The sequence below is a fragment of the Poecile atricapillus genome, chromosome 9 (genome assembly GCF_030490865.1).
Source record: "Poecile atricapillus isolate bPoeAtr1 chromosome 9, bPoeAtr1.hap1, whole genome shotgun sequence".
In the NCBI taxonomy this organism is placed as follows: domain Eukaryota; kingdom Metazoa; phylum Chordata; class Aves; order Passeriformes; family Paridae; genus Poecile; species Poecile atricapillus.
This window is the reverse complement of record NC_081257.1, coordinates 620,922-635,323: the sequence shown is the minus strand read 5'-3', so window position 1 is coordinate 635,323 and position 14,402 is coordinate 620,922. Positions and strand designations below refer to the sequence as shown.

At 45.9% G+C, this 14,402-nt stretch overlaps 1 protein-coding gene across 6 annotated transcripts in view; it reads left to right on the top strand.

The window, feature by feature from the left end:
- IQSEC1 (IQ motif and Sec7 domain ArfGEF 1) overlaps positions 1-14,402 on the top strand; it is a 291,177-nt gene that overhangs the window by 160,587 nt on the left and 116,188 nt on the right. The window contains exon 1 of one of the 6 annotated variants that reach the window (XM_058844753.1): positions 1,324-1,343. The exons of the other annotated variants lie outside the window; for them this stretch is intronic. The gene's annotated coding sequence lies outside the window, so the exon portion shown is untranslated. Of the gene's footprint in view, positions 1-1,323; positions 1,344-14,402 lie in introns of those variants that run through there. 6 annotated transcript variants of the gene reach the window in all.

The window sequence follows — 14,402 nt, the reverse complement described above, 5'->3', positions numbered from 1 at the left end:
AGCCTCCCCACCCTCCAAGGGAGGATTTCCCACCTATTCTCTAATCTAACCCTGCCCTGTGTGATTCCATTCCAGGATTCTCATCCTTGACAGTTCATGTTGGGATAGAGAGGAAAGAAGGAGGAGGGGCGGGGCGGGAATCGGTAGAATTGGGCCATGGAATAAGATTTTTAAAAATTTGTGCTCGTCTTCTCAGAACAAAAGCAACCCGTTTCTATCGTGCCTAGCAGAGGTTTCGATAGCAAAAGCTGCTAATTGTAACATGCCCAGCCCCAGCAGCTCCCAGCCTGCGGCTCGGGGATGGCTCCGGAGCGGCTGTGGCTGCTGGGATCCCCCGGGATCTCCGCCGGCATTCCCTGGAGGGGCTGTCCGTCCCCGCCGGCAGTCTGCCTGGCTGTCCGGCTGTCTCCCTCTCTGTCCTTTTGTCTCTCCGTCCGTCCGTCCGTGTCCGTGCCCGTGCCTCGGGGGCTGTCCCGCTGCCGCCCTGCGCTTCGGGGCTGATTCATCCTCCCCCCCGCGCTCCCCGGCAAAGCGCGCTGGGAACCAGATAAGCACAATCTCTTGTGTGAGCGGGAGGGTCTGAGCTCCTGCCTGCCGCCTTCTTTTTTTTTTTCCTTCTCCTTTTTTCTGCTCCTTTTCCCTCCCCTCACTAGAAGCCCCCAGTTCCCAAGGTGCCGCAGACAATGGAGCTGATGTGCTGGTACAGGAGGAGCCGATTAACGAGGGGGAAAAAAGGGAAAAGGGCAAACGCCTGCAGCCCCGTGTGCTGAGATCACAGCCCTGCGCTGGGTACCGGGCAGTGGTGTCAGAGCCCATCGAGGTAATTGCCTCCATTTTCCGAAGTTCTGGGAGCTGTAAGGATGCTTTCCAAGGCTTCATCAAAGCTCGCAGCTGGAATTTATCCACGCTGTTTGTCCAGGGGGTTTTCAGAATGGCCTAAAATAGGCGAAAGGAGAAGTGGGATTTCTGTGCAGTACCAGTGATCCCGGTAGGACTGGGGGCTTTGGGAGAGGTGAGCGGTAAGCGGGATCAAAGAGCGCCCATCAATCGGTGTCCTTTGTGCGCTCGCCCCTTTGTATGAGCGGGGCTGCAGGTGCTGAGCCGGGCGCGGGGCTGCCCCTCGCCTCTGGGGCGATCCCACAGCCCGGGGATGCAGGGACACGAGGCTGCCGCACCGCCTTTCACTCATTCAAACCACAACAAAAAAGTCTTGTATCGCTAAAAGCCCGCTGCAGACCGCGGTCGCGGCGGCAGGAGTGCTAGAAAATGCTGAAGTTGAAGGCCTTCTGCTTGGATTACTGGCAGTTTTTATGTCTCCAGCCTCTCCATGGTTTCTATAAAAGGTAAGAAAACGTTAACTCTGAGATGCTCTTCAGCACATGATGCCACCAGGGTTTTTCTTCGCTGTTCTGCTCCCTGGGAGAAGGGAGTGGTACGCAATTAGTGCAATCAGTGAGAACTTGTGACAAAGATTGTAAAGCTGCTTTTTTTTTTTTTTTCTTTTAATTGCATTAACTATCAGCTGCTGTTGTCTTTGCATGCAGATGTGAAGGTAAGAGTGCTGTTTGGTTTTAACCTCTACTTTAGGTCACATCACCTCAGCTAAGACTCAGGAGTTTTTCTTCCTGCTATTTTATCCTTAGGCACAGTAGTTTGTGCTGTAGTGTCCACACTGTACACAACACTGGCAGATTAATTGAAATGTAATGGGAATTTATGTAATGCAGAGAAGACTCTCGATTTCCCTGAGATATTTAGCAATATAATAGTTCATCTTTCCTTTCCCTCCCAGAACAAAGTGCACATCAGAGTCATTCTGAGCAGTGGGCACTTCACTGAGGCAGGTCTGACACCCAGCTTAAATGATTGATGGTGAATGGTGATGGTGAAGAATAGGTCTGGGTGTCAGATGCATTGAGCTTGCCTATTTAATGGAACAGCAAAATAAGCAATTCCATTTAACATGTCCCTGAACTTACCCTGATGCTTTTAAATCTAAACTTAATTTTCCTTGCTTTTGATTTACACTGCTGAGCAGAGGGAATTGGATGGGTTTGAATTTGCTGGGGGGAAAGTGGGGATCCCTTCACCGTGAACAAAAGAGTGCGATTCTCTAAAATGGGATTCCGTTCTTGTTACGTACACTTTCTGCCCTGGCTACCTATTGTCAGCCTACAGAAAGTGCTTTGTACTACATGCTAATTGCAGTTGAATTTTTCATGCAGCGACTGAAGGCTGGAAAAGGGAACTGTTCCAATCTTTTTCAAGGTTTCAGGGGTGCCCTGCACTTCCTGCATTGAGTAACAGGGGACCCTCATCTGTGCCCATTGGCTTGGGAAGTTTCAAAAGATAGCTTTTATTCTCCTCTCCTTGCTGCTTGTCACAGATCCCACTGTCAAGCCAAAAAATTCTCAACCTAGTCCCAGCCCATTGTGATGTTTTCCTTGCTGAGAAACCATGTAAAATATAAGAATTGTGGCCAGACTGTTTTTACACAAATACTAAACTCGAGCTTTCTGTCTTGGATTCCTGGCAAAATCCCAGCTTTGTGGCAAATGAGTTATTGAGGAGTTATTCTACTACTCCTAACGGAAACCTTTGCAATAGGGCTGCCCATTTATTTCCTTCCAGAGAGTTAATTTACTTGCCATCAAAACCTGGGTGTGCTTGAATCTTCTGTCTGCATGAGCAGCTCTTAAACCAGGCCTTAAACACTTCGGAATCACATAGAGGCACTTAGTTCTCATCTTTTTAAGAAGAAAATTGAAAGAAAGTTGAGACTTCCTCACGTTTGAAACAAAATAATTTCTTGGTTGAAGCACAAACAAGTGTGAAAAGCAGGTGCTGCAGAATAACAAACCTTAAATGCAAGGAATTTCTTCTGGAAAAGAAAGAATAAAACTTTCTGGAGACTTTCAATTACTTTTTATTAGTGATTGTAAATTGTTTAAAATGCTCTTGGAAAAGAGCCCAGGGGCAATGGGAAGGTTTTGTGTGTTCCGCATGTATATATATCCTATTTTTATGTATAAAATGAGGTAAGAGATAACCAAAAGAGTATTTGGGTAGCATTTCCATGGAGTGACCATGCTCTTTCCTTCTGTGCACTGCCTGACTCTGATTTTCAGTTGTAGTCAGTGCTCAGAGCTGTGGAAAATGTTCCTGGTTGCTTCAGAAGCTGTGACTTGCTGCTCCATGGTGGGGTGTCCAGCTGTGTTTTCCAGCTTTTATTATCCAGGAATTCTTGTGGGTTCATGTCCAGAGAAGGGAACAGAGCTGGGGAAGGGGCTGGAGCCTCAGAAGAGGCTGAGAGAGCTGGGAAAGGGACTCAGCCTGGAGAAAAGGAGGCTCAGTGGGGACCTTCTGGCTCTACACAATTCCCTGACAGGAGGGGACAGCCGGGGGTGGAGGGGGGTCAGGCTCTGCTCCGAGTGAACAGGGACAGGACAAGGAATGGCTTCAAGCTGTGCCAGGAGAGGCTCAGGCTGGATATTGGGAAGATTTCTTCATGGAAGGAGTCGTCAAGCATTGGAAGAGGTCAGTGATGGAGTCCTCATCACTGGAAATGTTCAGAAAACACACGGATGTGGCACTTGGAGACACGGGGCAGGGGTGACCTTGACAGTGCTGGACAGATCTTTGAGGGCTTTTCCAGTCTTAATGATTCAGTGATTCCGGGTCTGCTGCCTGGCCTAGACAATTCCAATTTTTCATATTTTTATATCTTGCTCTGGGGTCCACTTCCATGGAACTGAATTCCAAGGGCTGGAAGAGAATTCCATGCAGGGCGTGTTGGTGGCCCCACTGCCCAGTGCTGTGGGGCTGAGAGAGATGGAAGACAAGGTAAATGAGCCATTCTTCCTCCGTGGCTGTGGCTGCAGTGACAGCTGGGGCACCACAAGGAAACACTGAGCCTGGGTGATGGGAGAAAGGAAAACTAGGACAGGTTTTCAAGTTTATTTATGTATACAGGGTAAAAAATCCAGCTCCATGTGGATGGGCATGTGGCACCCCTAAAGAAATGCCAGGTAAGGGCAGGCACCACAGTGTCTGAGACCAAGTGTACAGAGAGAGCTTCTCTGGAGTTTGTTCTCTCAACACAGCCAGGAGAAGGGGAAATTAGGAGAAATCCACCAACCACACTTTGTTCCTTGAATTTGGCAGCTCCTGCAGTAACCAGGACTTTGCCCATCCCATGTATATTCAGAAAACAAAAGTTACTGCAAAGTAGCGGTGCTGATGGATCCAGTAATGTGTTTATAAACCAGCAGCCTGATTTATCCAAGTGTCAGCAAATTGCATAAAGCAAAATGGAGGGACTGGGTTAGAAACCTGCTCCAAGAAGTGTTTGGTAATCCAGTGATTCATGAAAATGAGATTTCAGTGCTCTATTGCCAATAACACTGAGTGCATTTTGGTCAGAACCCCTCACTTGAGGGCTGGTTTTGGTACCCTCTAAATACAAACGTGGAGGGTGCTGAGATGTGTTTCTGTGGCAGATTAAAGTGTAAGAGGAACAAATCACTGTCAGGTTTCTGTGGGCTTTGCAGGATGAACATCTCATGCTTAACTTCCAGGGTTATTATAAATCCATGTGACTCCAGGTTTAGCATCTGAAAGTGAAGATTTTCCTTAGCCAGGGGGGAAAGCTTCATGCTGTGCTGCTGCCAGCTGGTGGATAATAGCCCGGGCTAGAAATTGTTATCATTAGCATTGCATTAAAGTTCAAGCAGAAGGTGAGGAAATGTGCGACTGGCAATGAGGGCAGCTGTAATATCTGTAGATTTTCCCTCCCAGAATGTGTTGTCTCTTCTGGCTAAAACAGGAATATGAAAAAAAACTATGAAGCGAATGCCAAGTTTGTGAAGGCTGTTTTATTGGAATTCCTTGTTTGGCAAACAAAACAGTTTTAAAATTATTTCTTGTCATTTTCAATTTTTCTTTCATCAGTTTGGTCTCTCTAAAGGAGGCATGAGTCCCTTCCAGAATAATTAGGGACATTTGTAATGAGCCACCCCAGTGGAATAAGCAAAGTGAGAGGTGGCTGGCTCTTTGAAGCCAGGGATTAGCTGGAATTGTTTTTGCACCCTTCAGCTGGGACTCACAGTTCCAGCACCATGCTTCAGGATAGGTTGAATCATGTGCTTGAGTCCATCTCTAGGCAAAATAAGTCTGTATTTTGGTATATGTTTCATTCCCATGAGGATCTTTCAGGGTTGATTAAAAATGAAAATGCTTTCATGAATTGGCTTGTTAGGAGCAGCTTATTACTGCCGCCCTGGAATACCAGATTATCTGAGTGTCAGAAGCTCCTTAAAGCCACTCTGATATTGCACTCTGCAGGGCACCTGCAGCTCTGTGCTCATCCTGTCTCCCACTCTTATCCTAGCAAAATGTGTAGCATTTGAAGCCATGAAAGGAATTGCCAGCCTTAATTTAGATGCTGTTTCAAGGACAGCACACAGGCTGGAAATGATCTATGTCAGTGCTGTCCTTTAGGTCAACTCTTTGTTAAAAAGAATGTGCTTTGAGAGGCTTTGTTGCTCATTTCGGGTGTTGCCAGTATGGACTTTGCTCTCTGGGGTTGTGTGAGGTGGCTTCAGATGTGTTGGGTAACTGGCACACGGCAGTGCTGCTGCTCCCTTTTAAGAGAGGCAGTATAAGAAAAGGCGTAAAGAACTCCCTGGTCATGGATCACTACATAATTAAATTCATTATTGAAGAACAGATTTAATGAAGGGGGAAAAATTTATATACGATCCTATCATCCTGTATTCCTGGAGGTGATGTCTGCATACTAATTACAAACCTCAGGAACAGGGAGTAAGGGGAAAAATCCATCGAGTTCTGGTTCATGAGGGCAGGGAACTGCTTTTGCGCAGTGCTGGACAGTGATGTCAGTGGGTTTGTGTAGCTTCTTGCTGTCACATAAACTGAGCTCGTTTGCAGCATCTTAAACGAAACAAAACCAAAGCGGGTGGGGAGAATTACTGGAGCTTTGCCTTGAACTTGCATTTGGAGTTTACCATATATGTTGGTAGAAATAAATAGTTTGCTTTCACTTGACAGTGACTTTATCCAGAGCAGGGCTGAGTCATGTGGCTGTGGAGCAGCTCCCTCTCCAGAGGATCCTTGGGCGAGACTGCTGCAGCTGCGGAGCAGATGAGAGCTTCCCCCACCTCCCAAATCCACCACCTCTGGGAGCACGGCCTGCAAACAGCACACATTACAGTATTCCCACAGTCAGCATGAAAATTATTAGGAGCAAACCCTCAAATAAATGCACAAAGTAGCAGAATGCCTTAAAAGCCATCAGAGGATTTATCTGCTCTAGGAAGTGCTTCCAGTTGAGAAATTTAAATAAAAATACACCAAATAGCTGCTAATCTGGTGGAAGCCTTCCTTGTAATGTCATTAATGGTCCTCTGTGTCTGAAAGAGGCTTTGTGCAGATGTTCAATGCTCGAATGCCTGAAGTTCACACTCCTGGTTTGCCTGGCTCACCTCTGGTTTCACCAAGGTGTGCAGTGGGATTTGGCCATGACTGAGCAAAACCCAGCATGAATCGCTTGGGCTGGGATACCTCTCCCTGGAACAATGCTGGAACTGGGTTAAACTGGATTTCAGACCTGACGGTTCTCAGTGTTATAAATGAAATCAGCCAAATTTTATCAATAAGGATTTTATTGAAAATTTTGTAAAATCCAATTTTGGAACAGCCACAATCAAAGTCAGCGTCGAGCCCGGGGTCGGCGCTGGGTGAACTCTGCACCAGCCCATGTGGCACTGGCTCCCCCAAGTTCACAAACTGTCTTTTGGAGTGCTGAGTTTTATACAGCTTTTTCGGCCTAAGGCTATGCAGCTTCCGTTTCTTCAGTTTCTTTCTTTTTCTTGTGTTCTTACATATTCATATTTCTGCTGCTGGTCTGTTGATGAGTTTTCCAAGAAGGGAAGAGAGTTTGAGCAGTTTTTCGGGAATTGGACATTGAGATGTATGGTCCTGAGGATTTCGACTAGATCACTATCAGGCGTTAATTGCTGGGTCGTTAGTAGGCTTGCCTTGCTTGGGTGGACCCATCTCTTCTCGGTGTTATCTTCATTGCTGGGTTAATTGCAAAATCCTGGGTTTCCTGCAGCTGCTTTTGCAATCTCAAGTTGTTTGTGTTTTATAGATTAAACATACTTTTATACTTGACCTTATATGTGTACAATAAAACGCGAATTATACCAACATATATTACATTAGTGTGTGTGCCTGCCTTTTCCCCTACCTCTCCCCTGCCTTTTCCCTCCCTGCCTTTCGCCTACCTTTCTCACCTTACCTATGCCTTTCCTTTGCCATTTTCCCTGCCCTTTCCCTTCTTTCCCCTGCCTTTTCCCACCTTTCCCCAGCTTCTCTGCACTCCTCATGACATCAACTCTCCAGGCTTCCTGAAACTTTCCATTTCTTCACCCCCTTCCCTCTCACCCAGGAACCATCTGTGAGCCCTTAGGTTCTCCATTCCTCACTCTTGCACAGATTTTAACCTTTCACAGTCAGCTTTGAAGGCTGATGTTGGGATTTTTTGGAACTGGGGTGCTGGGGGTTCCTGCCCTTTAGCTGGATCCCTGGAGCATATAGTTTGCCAAGCTTTTCTTTCCCTCTGCAGTCTCTCCTGTGTTTGGATGCAGCTGATGGGCAGCCCCTAGAGCAGCCACATTTTAATTGTGCCTCTGGCTCCGTGCCCTGCAGAGGGGAATTGGAAGCTTTCTGAGCTCCCTTTGATCATTGTCCAAGACTGAGTCACAGCACAGGGAGCCCGGTGGTGGCCTGGAGACATCCCAGGAGTCTCTCAGAAGCTGCAGCCTGGAGGGTGCTGGAGGGGCTCCGCCAAGGATCTCAAATCTCAAGCCTTTTGGGGGTGAGGTGAGATGCCCTTTATCAAAATGCCAAGTCCAGGCTGGCTTTGTTCCCCAGTAGGACTGGCATGTCACTGCTGTCAGCTTCCAGGAAATGCTGAGGTTTGTGTTTCCTTTGGAATGTTTGTGAAAAATTAGCAAGGGAACTTTCAAAGGGAATGGAAGAAAATGCAGTGAAGGCTGGGAAGAAAATATGTGGTGAAGATATTTTGTTAAAACCTCCTAAGTCACAATGTTGGCTTGTTGCGGGTTGAAGATTTGAAGATGTTCCAAGTTGTCCAAAAAGCCAGAATGCTTTTTCAGATAAAAATTTTAACTCCATCTATTTGTACAACTCCTTGCAATCCTTAATTGGTAAAAGCTGTTGTGTAAGGGGAATGCTACCTAAGTTAAAAATAGGTCTGGGACTGCACTGACAACCCAAACGAGGCTGACTCCAGCAGTCACATTTTCCTTTTGTCAAATGACCTACAAATGTAACATACATCAGGACAGAAATTATGTCAAATCCTGGTTTGGGACTATTTCATTATGGTAGAAACTTAAGAAAAACAGTCAAATTGTGTTCTGCACCCTTGAGGGCTGCAACAGGGCACATTTCCTGTGGCAAGGATGTTGTGCTGAGTTCAGTTAGGCTGGGCCTGGGCGCCCACCTAAATCACCTCACACACCACAGGTGAGGGGATGCAGATATCCAGGGCCTGCAGCTTCAGCCAAAACCAAATCAGATCCATTGCCCTAGGTGCTGCTTTTCTCTGGGCTCCTCTCGCATCTTGTACCCACTGAGCTCTCTGCTTATCATCCTGCAGGCTCTGCTGCCGAATGGGAATGGATCTCCAGAGGGGGGAGAGTGATGGAGTGTAAGACTCCATCTCCCAATTAAGTCCTGCCTTTCTATTAAAAGCATTTAAAAGTAACACACCACCTACAACTTGTAAAGGAATCTCAGCTCCAGCATTTTTAAATACTTAGCGTGATTGATGTCCCTTGTGGTGTCTTTGCCTGCAGCAGCTTTGTTTCCAGTGTGAAAATTAGAAAATAGATTAAAAGCCTCCCATTCCTCAGAAATGGCCTCAAGCTGCGCCAGGGGAGGTTTTGGGTTGGATGTTAAGGAAAAAATTTCTCCACTGTCTTACAGGCAGCAGCATGCAGGTCCAAGGCATCTAGTGTGGCCACTGGTGATTCTGGGTTTGGAAAAAAACAGTCCTGAATTGGGAAGAAATTTTGGAAGGAAGCAGAATTCCTTGCACCTTCTTGTTGCAAGTTGGGAGGACTCAAGAGCTTGTGTTACATGGGGCACTGTCATGGGTCCAGAGACACAGAGCTGCAGAGAGGGAGAGCTGCTGTGGGTTCTTGCAAGCAGGGCAGAGCTAGTAAAGGTTACCAGGGAGAAAAAAAATCAGCAAATTAGTAAATCTGTGCGGGGAGCTCGGGGTGGGTGCAGTGATGTGCTGCGAATGGAATCTGTTCTGAGAGGAAGAGATAAGTGATGAAGTTCTCATCCACACCCAGAGGGGAGGAACAACCCAGACAGGCAGATCCAAACAGCCCACGGGCCCCTGTGTGAGTGTGGGACAGCACTGTCACTAGAGTGGTGACAAGAGTTTGTGATGGATGCAGAAAATGGAAAATCCATGTCCAGGGCAGACAAGGCACAAGTGGCTCCTCCGGTGCTGGGGCTCATCCTGGCTGTCCTGAAGCGAAAGCAAACAAGGCTTCAGAACAGTGAAATCACTTGATATGCAGATGTGTGTGCCTTGTTTGAGGCATGGTGATGTGCTGGGAACAAAGGGGAGGGAAATAAACAGCCCAGACAAAAGGGCCTCACTCTCACTGATCCTGGAAAAGCTCCTCTGTTCCTCAGTAAGATTTTTCTGGCTGATGTGTCCAGTTTCTCTTGGCCATCCCTTCTGTTACCTCCTAGGTGATGATACTCCAGAGGAGCTGTTTTTAGAGAAGGCAGCCCAGCATGAGAGACAGAATCAGGTTTGATTAACCACCAGTTCTTCACAAAAATCAGCAGCTATTCCCTGGTGCTGCTGACATATCCAGCCAGGCCCTGCCTTCCCCAGGCTCTGCAGGATGATGTGGGGTTGAATATTCCCCTCAAACAGCATGCCAAGGAGCATCTCACACCAATCTTTCTTCATATTTACAGCAGAATAAATAACACTTTCTTACAGCAGAGATCTAATCACAGAACTGAACTATGACTTACATTAGCTCATGATCTGATTTGCAGTGTGCAGCATTTTCTGGATGTGTATTAAATAATATGTATTTCTTGAAGAATAATAGTAGTAGTAGTAATAATCATAATAATCATAATCATAATCCCTGCTTGCTTAGAAGAGAAGCGACTTGGATTTGTCCAGGTCTTCTAGGTAATCAGTGGACAAACTCAGCTCAGGAGTTGAAATACTCTCTACACTATTTAATGTTCTGGTTTTCATGGGAAATGCTGCAGCAATGATTTAAAAACCAAATAAAATCAAAAAACAGTCCCATTGCAGCATCTCACCTCTGTCCCATGATGATCCCATGTTATTTTAATTCCTTTGGTCACTGGCTGTAGACAAAGTTTAGAAACGTGGTTGAAAGAGGTGATGAAAACTGCTGTCTTATAGATCTCACCACTGAATCTGTCATTAGAGACAGGTAAAACCACTATTCCTGCAGATGCTTGTGCTGTCAAAATATTGGGACTGCAGGGGAATCAAGGAGGGTGTAATCTAAATACATCAATTACACTGAGGGCTCAGGATTGAGCTCAAAGAGAGGGATCTGACACAACTGGGGGTGCTGTTTGATACCTCTGTGCTGCACAGAAAAGAAACTACTGCTTTCACACTCTTTATATAATGGGTCTATTTATGCCAGATGAAATCTTGCAAGTGTATAGGGTAGAAAAACCAGAAAATCTCTCCTGTAGGTACTTCATCTCTGAAATTAGGGAGTGAAGGGACAAGGTTCAGCTGGGCTGCCTGAACTTATGTAGCTTTTTCCAGCATTGAAATGTATTTCTGTGATTAAGTTAGGAACAGATGTATAGAAGTTTTCTAATGTAATTTTCCTTCATTAAGCCAGCTGATTTAAATGTACAGTGTGCTATGGAACTTGGTATGACTTTTCTTAATGAGCCATCAATAGCTTGCTCCAGGAAAAATTATTAGGAACTCCCAAAGCAGAATGCATTTCAGTGGGAACAGTCACGAGACCCTGGATTAAATAGCCTTAGAGAAAATGGAATTATGTAACAGCAAACAGACAGTTAATCATGGAATGATTCTGCTCTGGGAAGAAACAGAGTGAACTTGGTTTCTTGCTTAATTAAGTTTGATGATGTAAACATGTATCTGATGTCCCTGGTCCAGAAGGGCCCCTGATAATGCAGAGAAGGGAGTGTGGGCTGAGCAAAGGCTGGGGGAACTTTCATCTGTCAGAGCAAAAACTCTGACTTTCAGGGTGGTCTTGGAGATGCCCGGGCAGGATTTAAAGGGCTCATCTCTACAACAACAATAACAATACTTTTTTCTGAAGTTTTTGTCACGTGAGTACATGCTGAGGCTTCAGTTCATTGAAACTTTTGGCAATAAATGCTGTGTGTTTAAACTTATTCAGCACAGCAAAATAATTCCACATACATAAACCATCTGGGGGTTTTATTGCTGTTGATTTGGGGGTTTCTTGGGTTTTTTTGTCGGTTGGTTGCTTTGTTTTTAATCAGATCTTGCCATTTTATTGTTGCTGTGATTTCCAGGCTGAGTGTTGTAGCTGATACTCACCACTGAAAGCCAGGACTTCTTTGTATGCCTTGAAATCCAGCTTTGGAAAATGACTCATTACTTTTTTTTGGCACCAAAAAGTTTCTAACAGTACACAAGGAATTTTGCAAACAGCTGAGGGTTCCTCCAGCCCGAGGCATTTGATGGAGTGTGTACTGGGTTAGCATTTACAGGTCTCATAAGGGATTTTCTAGGGCAGTGTTACCAGGCTGGGGGGTTCCTTTTGAAGTGGAATAAATGTGAATAACTTTCTGCAGGTGCTGCCTAGGTAGGGTTTTCTGACTTGGCAGCTTGGAGCAGCGAATGTAACACAGAGCTTTCTGAACAGCCTCTAATAATCTCTTCTGGATTGCAAATAATGTAAACACCAAATCTTATAAATCATGAAGAAAGGAGTAACCTGAGACTTCAGATGGGAAAGCTGCCTTCCCTCGGAGTTCACTTGAGTGGAGGTCGGAGGAATCACTTGGAACTGGTGAATCAGAGCTGGGCTGCTGCCTGAAACTTGGACTGACTCTGCCTGTGCTGCTGAGCTGCCTTGCCCTGGGCTTGCTTGGAATTCTTCTCCCTTTGGAAACACTCTGGGGAAGGTCATGAAGGGGGATGGCAGTGCCATGTGGAACCTGATGTGGAAATACTGCATTTCTGTCAGGACGATCAGGTACGGGGGGGATTTATAAAACTGTTTTGTGAGGCTGAAAGGTGCCTGTGTTGGAGCTTGCCTGTGCTGCTGCTGCTGGGCTCCTGCTCCCTGCAGAGTTAAATCTCAGCAGCCTGGGAGGGTTGTTGGGATAGAGTCTTCTTTCTCAGCTTTGTACTGAACATGCAAAAAAGACATTTTCTTTAACAGAAAGAAAGATTTTTTTATTGCAAAAAATCTTCCAGGAACATGGAGTTTTCTGTCTCATTTACGAGCAGGAGAAAATAGGAATATGAAAGAAACTTCATTTTGGAGAGTGGAAATTGAAAAATTCTGCTTTTATTCTGAATGCTTGCCTGTCATAGTTTTCTGTTTGTCCAATCTCCCAAATCCAGAGGTTGAGCAGCAGTTCTTGGTGCTCTGCAAGCATCATTTGTGAGGAAAGGGGGTGAAAAGAAGGTGGCTTTTAGGGCAGGATAAAACCCTGGATTCAGTATCTGTAGTCTCCAGGGTGCTGTTGTGCTGTGACCCCACATGGGAAAACAGAGGGACTGAAGGAGGGGCTGGGCTGGGCACAGCCCCGGGGTGTTGGACACCGCTCCCTGCCAAGAGCAGCTGCCGAGGATTCCAGCAGAGCTCATTCCAGGAATGGAGTTGTTGAGAGAGACACTTGATGATTGTGCATCCTCACAGCGATTTTTAAAATATATTTTTAAACAGTTACCCAGTCCCAGGCCTTAGTTTCTTGGTGGGACACAGCTGTGTGGGTTAAGTTGTACCTTTGGCCATGCCAGCTCCCCTGGAGAGGTCATGTAATCCAAGTAATTACTGCATTTCACACTGCATAATTATTCCGGGCTGAGGATATAGTTTAGAAAGCCTGAATTCCTGCATGAACTTTCATTACAACTCAGAATGAGACTGTAGAAGGCTTTTTATCATCAGGGTACCAAAATAAAGCTAAGAAATCCCTTAGTTGTCAGCAGAGCCAATATAATTGAAACAGGCAATAATCCCCAAGAGAGGATTTGATTAAGATAAAAATTACTTAATTTATGATCTGAGTTTAGAACCAGAAGCAGAGGGAAAGCCTGAAACTCACATGAGTGCAGTCTTTACAACCCAGATGTTCATCCCAAACTTGGTGCTGCTTGAACTGCCTGAGACAAGTCCTGTGCAAATACCTCAGCCCTGAGGGTGAATGATCCTAAGAAGACTAAACTTTAAAAGTTCCTCAGAGATCCCGGGTGTGGTGATTTTCCTGAAATTTGACATGCAAATTGTGGTGTCCTGTAAACAGCCAGTTCTTTATTTCATCAGTGACCTTACTGCTGTGTAGGGTGGGTTGAATATTAGCTGAGTTATTCACAGCGGGGCTCATTTATAAAGCTGTTGGTGGCTCTCACCATTCACTGCATTTCAGCCAGTGAAATGCAGAGTAACAAGAGGATTTCAATGAATGTTTTTGGTTGTTTTTACAGATCCTATCTTTCTTTGGCAGCAACACCAAGAAGTTAAAGAGAATAAAAACAGAGTTTTCCTTTGTAGAAGAAGTTCTCTACCACCCCAAGTTGCTCTTTGACACAATTCAGAAACCCTGAAACCCTGTGTTTTGTGAGACTCCAGCAACCACTGGGGCTCACTTATCCATCCAGGGGGAGGCTATCCCAATCCTTCTCCCTCTCTGCCTCTTCTCCCTTTTCTGGGAGAATCTGGAGCCTGTGCAGCCCTTGCTGGAGGTTTCAGTGAGCCTCACTGTGCTCTGGAGCAGCAGAGTGAGTTTGGTGTAGCCCTGCCCTGGTGGGAGCCTCCCTGCCCAGCCAGTGCCCCCACACTGGGCACCAGTCAGTGCCTTAACTACACTGGGCCACTTGTTCTGCAGCCCTGATGAATGAGGGGATTTATGCCTGCCTGAGAAAACAGCCCCACTCCAAAAGGAAAATAAGACTTTAGAGTTGACCTTGTTTCCATTGGACTGCAGCAGCTTTAGAAAAACACATTTGACTGAGTCTTTGTTGCCTGTTCTAGCTGGACCGCGTGGCCTGTGGGCAGAGCTCGGCCCATCTGTGTGTGTGTGCT